Source organism: Lissotriton helveticus, chromosome 4_1, assembly GCF_964261635.1.
Source record: "Lissotriton helveticus chromosome 4_1, aLisHel1.1, whole genome shotgun sequence".
In the NCBI taxonomy this organism is placed as follows: Eukaryota; Metazoa; Chordata; class Amphibia; order Caudata; family Salamandridae; genus Lissotriton; species Lissotriton helveticus.
The window spans coordinates 1361001200-1361010931 of record NC_136063.1 but is presented as its reverse complement, the minus strand read 5'-3'; the positions used below and the strand labels follow the sequence as shown (position 1 = coordinate 1361010931).

Below are 9732 nucleotides of genomic sequence, written 5' to 3'. Positions count from 1 at the left end.
GGTCTTCAATTTCAAGAAATTGAGTTTGACCCAATTTAAATCAGATTTCTTCAGACCCGTGGGAGCAGTAAATATCTCTGGGCGTCCTAATTCCAAAGAACACCTATGGATATATGACAGCCAAGCAATGTTATTGGATTTCTCCAATTTTAGACAGTCCAACAGTATTTTATGGTTTAAGCCTAGGTTATTATTAATCCAGGTCCTAATCCATAGGAGAATAGGTGCCATTAAAAGGATGTCGGTGATATACCCTAAACCTAACTCCTGGTGAACTGAAAATGTAGCTGTCGATTGAGGGAGTCCTAATAAGGCCCGAAGGAACTTATTTTCCTCCCTTTGAATGATTTCGGTATTCACATAGCCCCACAAACCTGCGCCATACCTGGCTATTGCCAGAGTTTTTGCCCTATACAAGCTTAGTAAAGCACCGCTCGGCTTTCCTCCCAGTCTCCTAGAAAAACTTAAAATAGCATTTGTCGAACTCCTCACCGCTTTGGTCTTGGCTGTAATTTGAGGTAACCAACTACCCTTTGTATCGAAAATCACACCAAGATAAGTAAAAATTTTGACATTAGTGATCGCTTCACCATTACAATAAAACGATTTGGAATTGTTTTTAACAGCCCCGAAAGCCATAACATGGGATTTTGAATTGTTTACCACTAAGTCAAGTGAGGACATGAACTCACTAAATGCATTTAAAAGTCTCTGCAGGCCTAAATGTGTCCGAGCTATTAGTGCAGCATCGTCTGCGTACAGGAGAACGGGGATGCGAGTATCCCCTGCACGCGGTGTATCCAAGGTAGCAGTTAAAAGGTTTTTCTCCAATGAGTTTATATATAGAGTGAACAACATGGGGGCAAGGATGCAGCCCTGCCATACACCCCTGCTCGATTTGAACCAGCCTGTGCGATTACCTTCTTGGTCCATTCTGATCGATGCCTTTAGGTCTTTGTGAAGTTCAGGCAGAAAATGTACAAGAGGGGGATCAAGGCCCAATTTCAACAGCATAGTCCACAGCCGCGCTCTGTTCACTAAATCAAAGGCCGTGGACAGGTCCATAAATGCAACAAAAATTGACCCCTTTGATACCGTAGAAAATGTAGAAATTATCAGATGGAGATTTAAGCACTGGTCCTCTATGCCTCTTCCTGAGCGGAACCCATACTGGGCATCCGATAAGATGTCATTTTTCAGAGACCAATTGTTGATTCTTGCCAATAAAACTTTGCCCAGAACCTTCATAGAAGAATCCAACAAGGATATGGGTCGGTAGCATTTGGGATCGCTTCTTTGACCTTTTTTAAAAATAGGGACAATGATTGAACAAGCCCAAGTTTTTTGCAAACCCCCCTCAAGTACACATTTGCTAGTAGCTCTGCCCACATAGCTGGGTTTAGCTTATAAAGATCCAGAGGAACCCCATCTGGGCCGGGGGCTTTGTTTGCAGCTGAACCCTTTAAAGCAACCTCCACTTCAGTTTTAGTGAAACATAGCTTTGGAGGAGAAGTTGAGAAACAAGACATACTAAATGTCTCGACCATTTCATTTGACCCATAGATATTAGAAAATTGTTTGAGCCACTCTGCTTCAGCTATGTTTACTTCTATATCTGAATTGTTTGATTGAGCAAATAAAGGGTTATTGATTATAGACCAAAATTTGGAGCTTTGCCTAAGGATAGCAGAATCCATCAAGGAATCCCAGGCTTCCTCTTTAATAGCCTTTTTTCTGATCTTTATTGCCACTGCATATTTCTTCCTCAAATGTGCCACCAATGACCTATCTCTAGGGGATTGTTTAAGCGCTTCCAACAGAGCAGAATGTGCCTTGGAGCAAGTATGGTCAAACCAACCAAAAGCTGGGATAGGTCCCCTCTTTGGTCTAGCTATAAGCTCTTTTTCTACTCTAGCGCAAATATCCTCAAAAGCGCAAACTACCCCCCTCACCCCCATATCTGAATCCCTGCATATCCCAAATTCCGCTGCCATATTTTGCTCAATTACGGCAAGGAAATCCTCAGGGCAAACTTTGCACCATTTAAGGCGCCTTCCCTGGTCTATGCTCCTCACATCCTTCACAGCGGTGGACCTCAAAGCCCCTTTGCGTAGACCAATGGAAGCATCTAAGACTAGCGACACTGGGTTATGGTCACTGAACCCACTTACTATGGCATTATAAAACAATACATAGCGGAGCAAACCTGGGGACATGAAAATATAGTCGATAATCGATTCACTTCCCCTCGCGTTGTATGTAGCCACACGCTCCTTTAAGTCTAAGAACCCTGGTTCAAATAAATCATTAGAGGAAAGCAAATCCTCCATTGCCATACCCTTCAGGCTATGCTCAAAATGTGGCAGAGTCGTATATTCTGGGCCAGTATCAACCTCAATCTGGCAATGTAGCCCACACAAATGAACATTAAAATCTCCCATCAGTATGAGTTGAACAAAAGTGGTTTGTTTTGACATGTAATTGATTAAAAAAGAAGACAACTCTTCTAAAACAAAATTAAGAGGACCCCCCTGCACAGAGTTATAACAGTTTATTACCACTATCTTGTTATTGTCTTTTTGCAGAATTTCCACCAGCTGAAAATAATATGAGGAGCTGGGGATTTCCTTAATAGTGCCTGTTACGTTAACTGAGACTAAAAGCAACACGCCCCCCCTATCCCTTCCCGCCGTGGAACTCTGTGCTTTGACAAAAAAAGATGTATAACCATCCACCCTCAAAGCATTTTCTCGTGCCCAAGTTTCCTGTAAGGCCACTATGTCGTGTTCTTTTATCTTATTTAGCCAAATCGGGTCATCCTGCTTAGAACGTAATCCCGCAATATTCCAGGAAAGTAGCCTGATGTTCCCCCTACCCAAAGCTAATGGGTCATTTACGGCAGTGATTGTGTTACATGACAAATCAATAGAAACGTTTTCATTACAAGAGACATTCAGACTATTATGACTATGCTCTAGTCAATCAATATCTAAATTATTTGCCAGAGCCGAGAATCTATTCGACAATAATAAGTCATTGGTTGGTCACCCATCGGTTCGCTTGTAAAGGTGGAATAGGTTTGTCTTCAACCCATACATTGTTAATAAGATGTGACATAGTGTTCTCTCCACCACCTAACCTACTAACTGGGGGATAAAAAAAGCCAAGGGGCATCGCCTGAACACCTTTGCCTACTGAATCCAGTGGGGAAGCATCCCAAAAGAGACGGCTGGAGACGTTTCTTGATTTAAAATTTACAATTACGCAGTCTCCAGCTACACTTTTCCTAGTTGTGCCCACCCAGTCAACCCTTCTTCCTGTCAAGATATTATCTGCGATGTTACTTGCACCCGTGCAATTCGCATTGCACCAATTTTTAGTATGCTTCAAAAGTGTTTCATGGTGTTCAACCTCCCCCACAGCAAGTTTCGGTACGTTAACCAGTATAGCTACAAATGGTGTTGCATCAGGAGGTAAATTAACTGGGGGTACCATACTCCCCCGGCCCCCCTGTGTAGCTCTAGGCCTTACTATTGGGGTTTCACTAGATGCGACTTCTAACAAAGGTGCAGATAAACCCTTTTTAACCTCCCCTTTGTTTTGAGCAGGGTTCTCAGGAGTCACTTTAGTAGCCACACTAGCAACAGTAGTGGATGGGCCACCAGGCTTGGGTGCAGGAACCTGTACCGCTGTTGAGCAAGGCGCCTCTTGTATAGTAGTTGAAAGAGCCCGTGTGTTTAAGATGTCATTGATGCGCTCGCATTTCACCAGAAGCTCCTTGACACAATCCTTCAATGTTTCAGTGATGTCAGTGGCAATCTGGATAAGGGCGGATTCCAGCCTATCCGAGAAGAGTTTTTCAAGTAGAGCTGAGATACCCTCTTCAGTAACACACAATGCGCGCTGAGCCCCAGGCTGGCTACAAGCTATGCTTCCTGAATCATATGTAGACGCCGTAATAGATGGTCTCACTATTTCCGGCAGTACCGGGGTCGGGAGAACCGTGGGAGATTGTGGCTGAGTTGGCCTACATGACTCAATAATAACCCTGGGTTCCAACGGGATATAGTTAATGGTGGAGGTGTTTAATGAGTCCGCGCCTACCGTAGTAGTTTCCAACCCCAATTCACGCTCTGTCTCTGCAATCTGGGTTGATAGTTCAGACACTTTCGTAGTCAAATACGTGATGATGCTAGTGGTGCACTTAGGGACCTTAGCTTTGGCCTCGCCAACTGGCGCTGTCAAGAGTTTGCGCTTACCCATGATGTTAGAGATGTGGCCCGTCCCGTCCCTGTTCGTCCTCGGACGGCCTTAGACGGCCCGCCCTCTGCCCGGGCGCGTCCCGCGACGCGGAGGGAGCGTCTGCTCTATGTAGCGCCTCCGGGCGCGAAGAGTGCGGGAGGCAGGAAGTGCCCGCAAAGCTCGCTGGGAGCTGTAGTCTCCAGCCGCGGTGTTGTTGCTGTGGCGGCGAGACTACAGCGTTCCCCACCCAGGAGCTGGCACTGGAGCTGCTTGCGGTGTGGAGGTGTGCTGTCCGGTAAGCTCCTCGCTGGAAAATACAAATAACAGCAAACAGACATCTAATAGAACAATCAAGAATCCAATAAAACAATTATAATCAGGGATTGTCTATGGAGTCATCTCTGCAGGAATTGAGGAATTGTTGAAGTAGTGCAGGGTCTTCATAATTTGTTGTTTTATTATTGTAAGTCACTTTGAAGAGAAAAGGATGAAACAATCCATAATGTGCATTCAGGGAACGGAGAGCAGGTCTCATGTCCAAAAACTATTTGCGACGATCTGTGGTAGCTTTAGCGTAGTCTTGGGCAAAGAAAAGATTGGCGCCATTCCAGATGAGTTTCCCCTTCTGTTTAGCAGTCTGAATAACGTTATTCAAATCTGTATACTCTAGAAAGTATAAGATAACTCCTCTAGGTTTCGTTGGAGAGGATGCAAAATTGGTTGAGATAGTGGACCTAATCGGTGTGCATGCTGAATATTTAATGGAGGAGAAGTTGGAAGACCAAGAAGTGTTGGCAGGAAGGATTGAAAGAAATATATAGAATTGGGACCTTCAAGACCTTCCGCAAGACCATAAATATGTATTACGTCTGTTGCGGTTTTCCACATTTTCAATCTGTTGCTTAAGTGATTGTATTTCTCCATGCATTCCTGGGACCTTGTCAGAGATTGCCTGGACAGAGGACATTTTCCCTCTCAAGATCTGCAACTTGTTGCTCAGTATGTGACTAATTATCCTCAAGGCTCTTAGGGAAAGGATGGTTTTTAGGTTGTCAGAGAGCGGGCGCTCAGCCAGGGTAGAAGCACTATAGAACCAATGTAGTGTGGTGCAACTGGGTGAGTGGATAACCATATAACCACCCAAGGAGAAGCGAGCAAGCTCACTAATCCACAGTAACATAAAATGGCGAACCCTATGCACACACTTGACAAGTAGAAAGCGGATACAATGTCCTAATGTAAGAATTTCAAAACGCAGAGAAACAACAGTGATATGCAACTTAAAAGTATGAGGAATTCAATATCAATACAAAAAGTCTTGGTCTCCTTGTTTATTCCAACACAGCATGTGAACAACCAGCCGACACGTGTTTCATCGCATCTTGCGAATCTTCAGGGCTGGAAATAATACAGAAAACAAGGAGCTATACTTGGGGATATATACATTTGTATGTGTGATCCTGAATAACACTTCAGGTCAGCCCGTGAGACAAGCATCATTTTGGATTTTCTCATGCATAAGTTTCTGCCCCTGAGATGGTTGTTGGAAAGCATCCTTAAGTGTGCTATTGTGCTCAATATATGCTCATGCATACCATGCAATTGGGGTAAAACGTTGTGCACTTCGGCACCCTGATCGACGGAGTGAATTCACACATGTGTATCATCTATTGTGGTAACCAAAGTTGTGCATGGTGCCGTGCTGCACTACTGTCTATATCAAGTGTAAGGTATCATGCGTGTATTGTGTGCTCGGTGACATAGAAAAATAAAATTACGACACATACCTCCATTGGTTGTGAATTAGACCATAAGGCCTATCATGATCGATAAATACGAGTGGATTTTAAGAAACAAGAGAGGGAAGACAACGGGAAAGAAGGGGGGATAGAAAGAAAGAGAGGTCGAAAAGTTAGATCTATGGAGATATCCATTATTGAAGACTGCTCACTCGACTAAGCACTTATTGAGATTAGTTCTAGTGGCTCACTCTATCGTTATGTTATATCCGCGTTTATCCCAATTTCAGGATGTGCATTTAGTAGTGACAACATAAAATTTATATTAAGAAAACGGAAAGCTCACCGCTCTTCCGGTGATACTTCCGACCCGGAAGGGCCCAAGACCATCCAAACGCGGTTGCAGATTGTGGTATAGTTACTGTAATAAAGTTAGAGAATATGAGATTATATATGTCCTCTTATTTAGAGAGGGGAGTTATAAAAGATGAATATGATTCTCGTTAAGGCTAGTGACTTGTTAGGTACTATGTTTGTCTGGCTGCCCTCTAAACCGAGGAACAAAACCGTACCAATATTATTCCTGTTAAACAACATTGTAACTTCTCCTGACGTGTTGATATGTCAGTACCCTGATCACCATAAGTTAATGCTACTGACAAATTTAAAATGCTTTTACTGTGGCTTCACGTAGTATATTTCAACTTGCTTAGAGTTCTGTGTCTGTCGACTCCTGCTAATATTATAAAGACGATCAAAATACATAAGGCATATTTAAATTACCTTATAAGCGAAGTGCGCTTGTTCTGGGTTGCCCGGGGGAAGATGTATTACTCGATCGATTTGGGTCTGAAAAGTGATACACATATAGGGTATTAAACTGACTTGAAGGTGATTCAGCACCAAGCCTGTTACTCGACATTCTATTCGAGTTCTGATTCAGACAGCCTACCTGAAAAGACGGGGTGTCTTGATTATTGCGGGTAATTTTGAAGCCTGTTCCGGACTTGGTGTCTGTAAGACAAATAATCCGGACAGGCAGGTTAGGAAACCTCCAAGCTGTCATACTTGGTAAGACATACTTCGCAAGACATAACATCTCGCCGGCTAGAAGCCATACGGTGGCATTACCTGTAAGCGTCTTGCCGCTTCTCTCTTCTCTCCCGGGTCTCCTTGTTCGAAGTGCGAACACGTGACCCGGAAGTGAACTCGGATTAAATACCGTCCCGCCCACTGATGGCGAAACGTCATCCGTGTTAGTTTCATTTAAAGTGATAGACGTCGCAAGAGGGAAACTGCTAAGAATCAGACTTTCGCATTTGCTTGGAAATTAAATAAAGTTCTCCATATAGAGAAAAGAAAAAGAATTGGGTGTCAATCCGCAATTTGTCGTAGGTGATATTTATCCGATATATAGTGCTGGTGAATAACATGCTCAGTGCACTAATCAATAGCGGTTGCTCCAAAATTTTGTGAACACGGTTGTGAAGATGTTACAACTACATCGCATGTACTCGCAGCGGTGGTAGAGAAACGTGAGATGTTCTCCTCTCAACCTCTCTTACAATCTACAAGTGTCACTAGTATTTATGATTGTAAGTGTTATATCATCCAAATGCATCTTATGGAATATACAGTGGTTATGCCTATTGTTTACATATTTGTATAATGCATAGAAAAAACCTGTGTTGAACTAGAAACCTAGTCGATACTACTATGACAAACAGCAAATTATGTTAATACAGTAGAATAATCCATCTGTTATTATCTGAAATATTATGATACGTGGTAAATTCACTATGACAATGACACATCCAGTATGAGTACAATAGCTCCATATGTTTCATCCATTGTGTCATAGTTATTGCATTACGTAAATTAACAATTCCTCTGTTTTACCTTATATCACGTTAGGAATTCAGTCCCCTAAGAAGAATTGAAGCTCTGAATCATAGTTTAGGCCTAAGCCGACTGCGTACATTTTCATGATCCACATGGCCTCTGTACGTCGTAGTTTTAGTTCCCTGTTGCCTCCTCTGATCCCTAGGTTTACTACATCAATACCAAAGAAGGAGACACACTTCTCATTCTCAGAGTTCTGGCAACTAGCCACGTGCAATGCTACAGGGTATCTGGGATCTTGTTTAATTATGGCCCTCATATGTTCCGAGATCCTGTCTTTGAGGGCACGTATGGTGCTTCCAACGTACTGTTTACCACATTTACATTGTATTATGTACACCACATATTCAGTTAGACAGTTGATGTTGGTGTTTATGGAGAAACATTCACCTTTGGGATTAAAGAATTGTGTTGTCTTATGTTTGGCCCACCTACACATGGCACAGAATCCACATTTGTAAAAACCCTTATTTTTGGAGGAGAGCCAATCTGTTGCCTGTAGACCATGGGGTACAGTGGGACTCAATCTATTTCTGAGGGTGTTACCTCTCCTGTAGCAAATCTGGGGCCTATCTGTGATGAATGGGATTAGGGAGTTCTCATTCTTGAGTATATCCCAGTGTTTCGTCATGCTTTTTCTCAAAGTGTGGTGGAGAGAATTAAATTCAGTGATCAACCTGATTGAGTTGTTTGTGAGCTGAGGTTGTGTTCTAGGTTGTAGCAAGTCTTTTCTTACGGTTTTGTTGATTCTCCTTTCTGCTTGTCGGATCACATTATTAGTGTAACCTCTTTTGGAGAACCTGTTTTTCATGTCGTCTACGCAGTCTTTGAATTGGGATTCTTCACTGCAGAGCCTTCTGGCTCTAAGGAATTCACCATACGGTATAGACTTTACCTGGTGCGGAGGATGAGAACTGTCAGCATGTAATATAGAGTTACATGAGGTGGATTTTCTAAAGAGCTTACTGTGTAGGGTGTTGTCTACCACATATAGTTCTATATCTAAAAATTCAATTCTAGTTTGACTATGTGTCATGGTGAATTTGATTTCCCAAGTGTTGTTATTCAAGTAATTGAAGAATTCCATAAGTAGTACTTCTGTGCCTGACCATAGGAGAATGCAGTCATCTATGTAGCGTCCCCAGAAAATTATGAAGTCAATGTATTGGGAGCCCTTGTCACCCCAGATAAGATCCGATTCCAGGTTGCCCATGAAAAGGTTAGCAAACGATGGGGAAAATTTCGATCCCATCGCTACTCCCTTCTTTTGGCGATACCATTTCTTATCAAACATGAAAAAGTTATTATTCAACACAAGTTCCATCATTTCTGATAGCATCGCAGTATGTTGGTACAGTGAAGCTGGTCTGTTCCCCAAACATCTATTCAAAGCCAGTAGCCCCAAATCAATATTAATGCTCGTGTAAAGGGACACAACGTCCATAGTTACAAGAAATGTGTCCGGTTGCCACTGGATATCTGACAGAATGCTCAGAATGTGTCTGGAATCTTGTATATATGAAGGCAGATTGTGTACTAGGGGTCCTAGAAAGAGATCAATGTATTCTGCCATCCTCTCGGTAGGACCCCCTATGCCCGAGACTATTGGTCTACCCGGAGGGAAGGGCTGGTTCTTATGTACCTTGGGGAGTGTGTAAAGCCATGGGTATGTTGGTCGGAAAATTTTTAGATAAAGGTATTCCTGATCATTTAGTAGACCCGATTGTTTCCATAGCAATAGTTTCTCGTTAATCTTAATTGTCAAGGGACCTATTGGATTAGATGATATTGATTCATAGCAAGTGGCGTCCGCTAGTTGACTATGAATTTCTCCCTCGTAATCTGCTTT

General features: G+C 42.8%; 1 protein-coding gene across 1 annotated transcript in view; it reads right to left on the bottom strand.

Moving 5' to 3' along the window:
• LOC144829109 (pyrimidine-specific ribonucleoside hydrolase RihA-like) overlaps nt 1-9732 on the bottom strand; it is a 585216-nt gene that overhangs the window by 237334 nt on the left and 338150 nt on the right. The window lies entirely within an intron of this gene.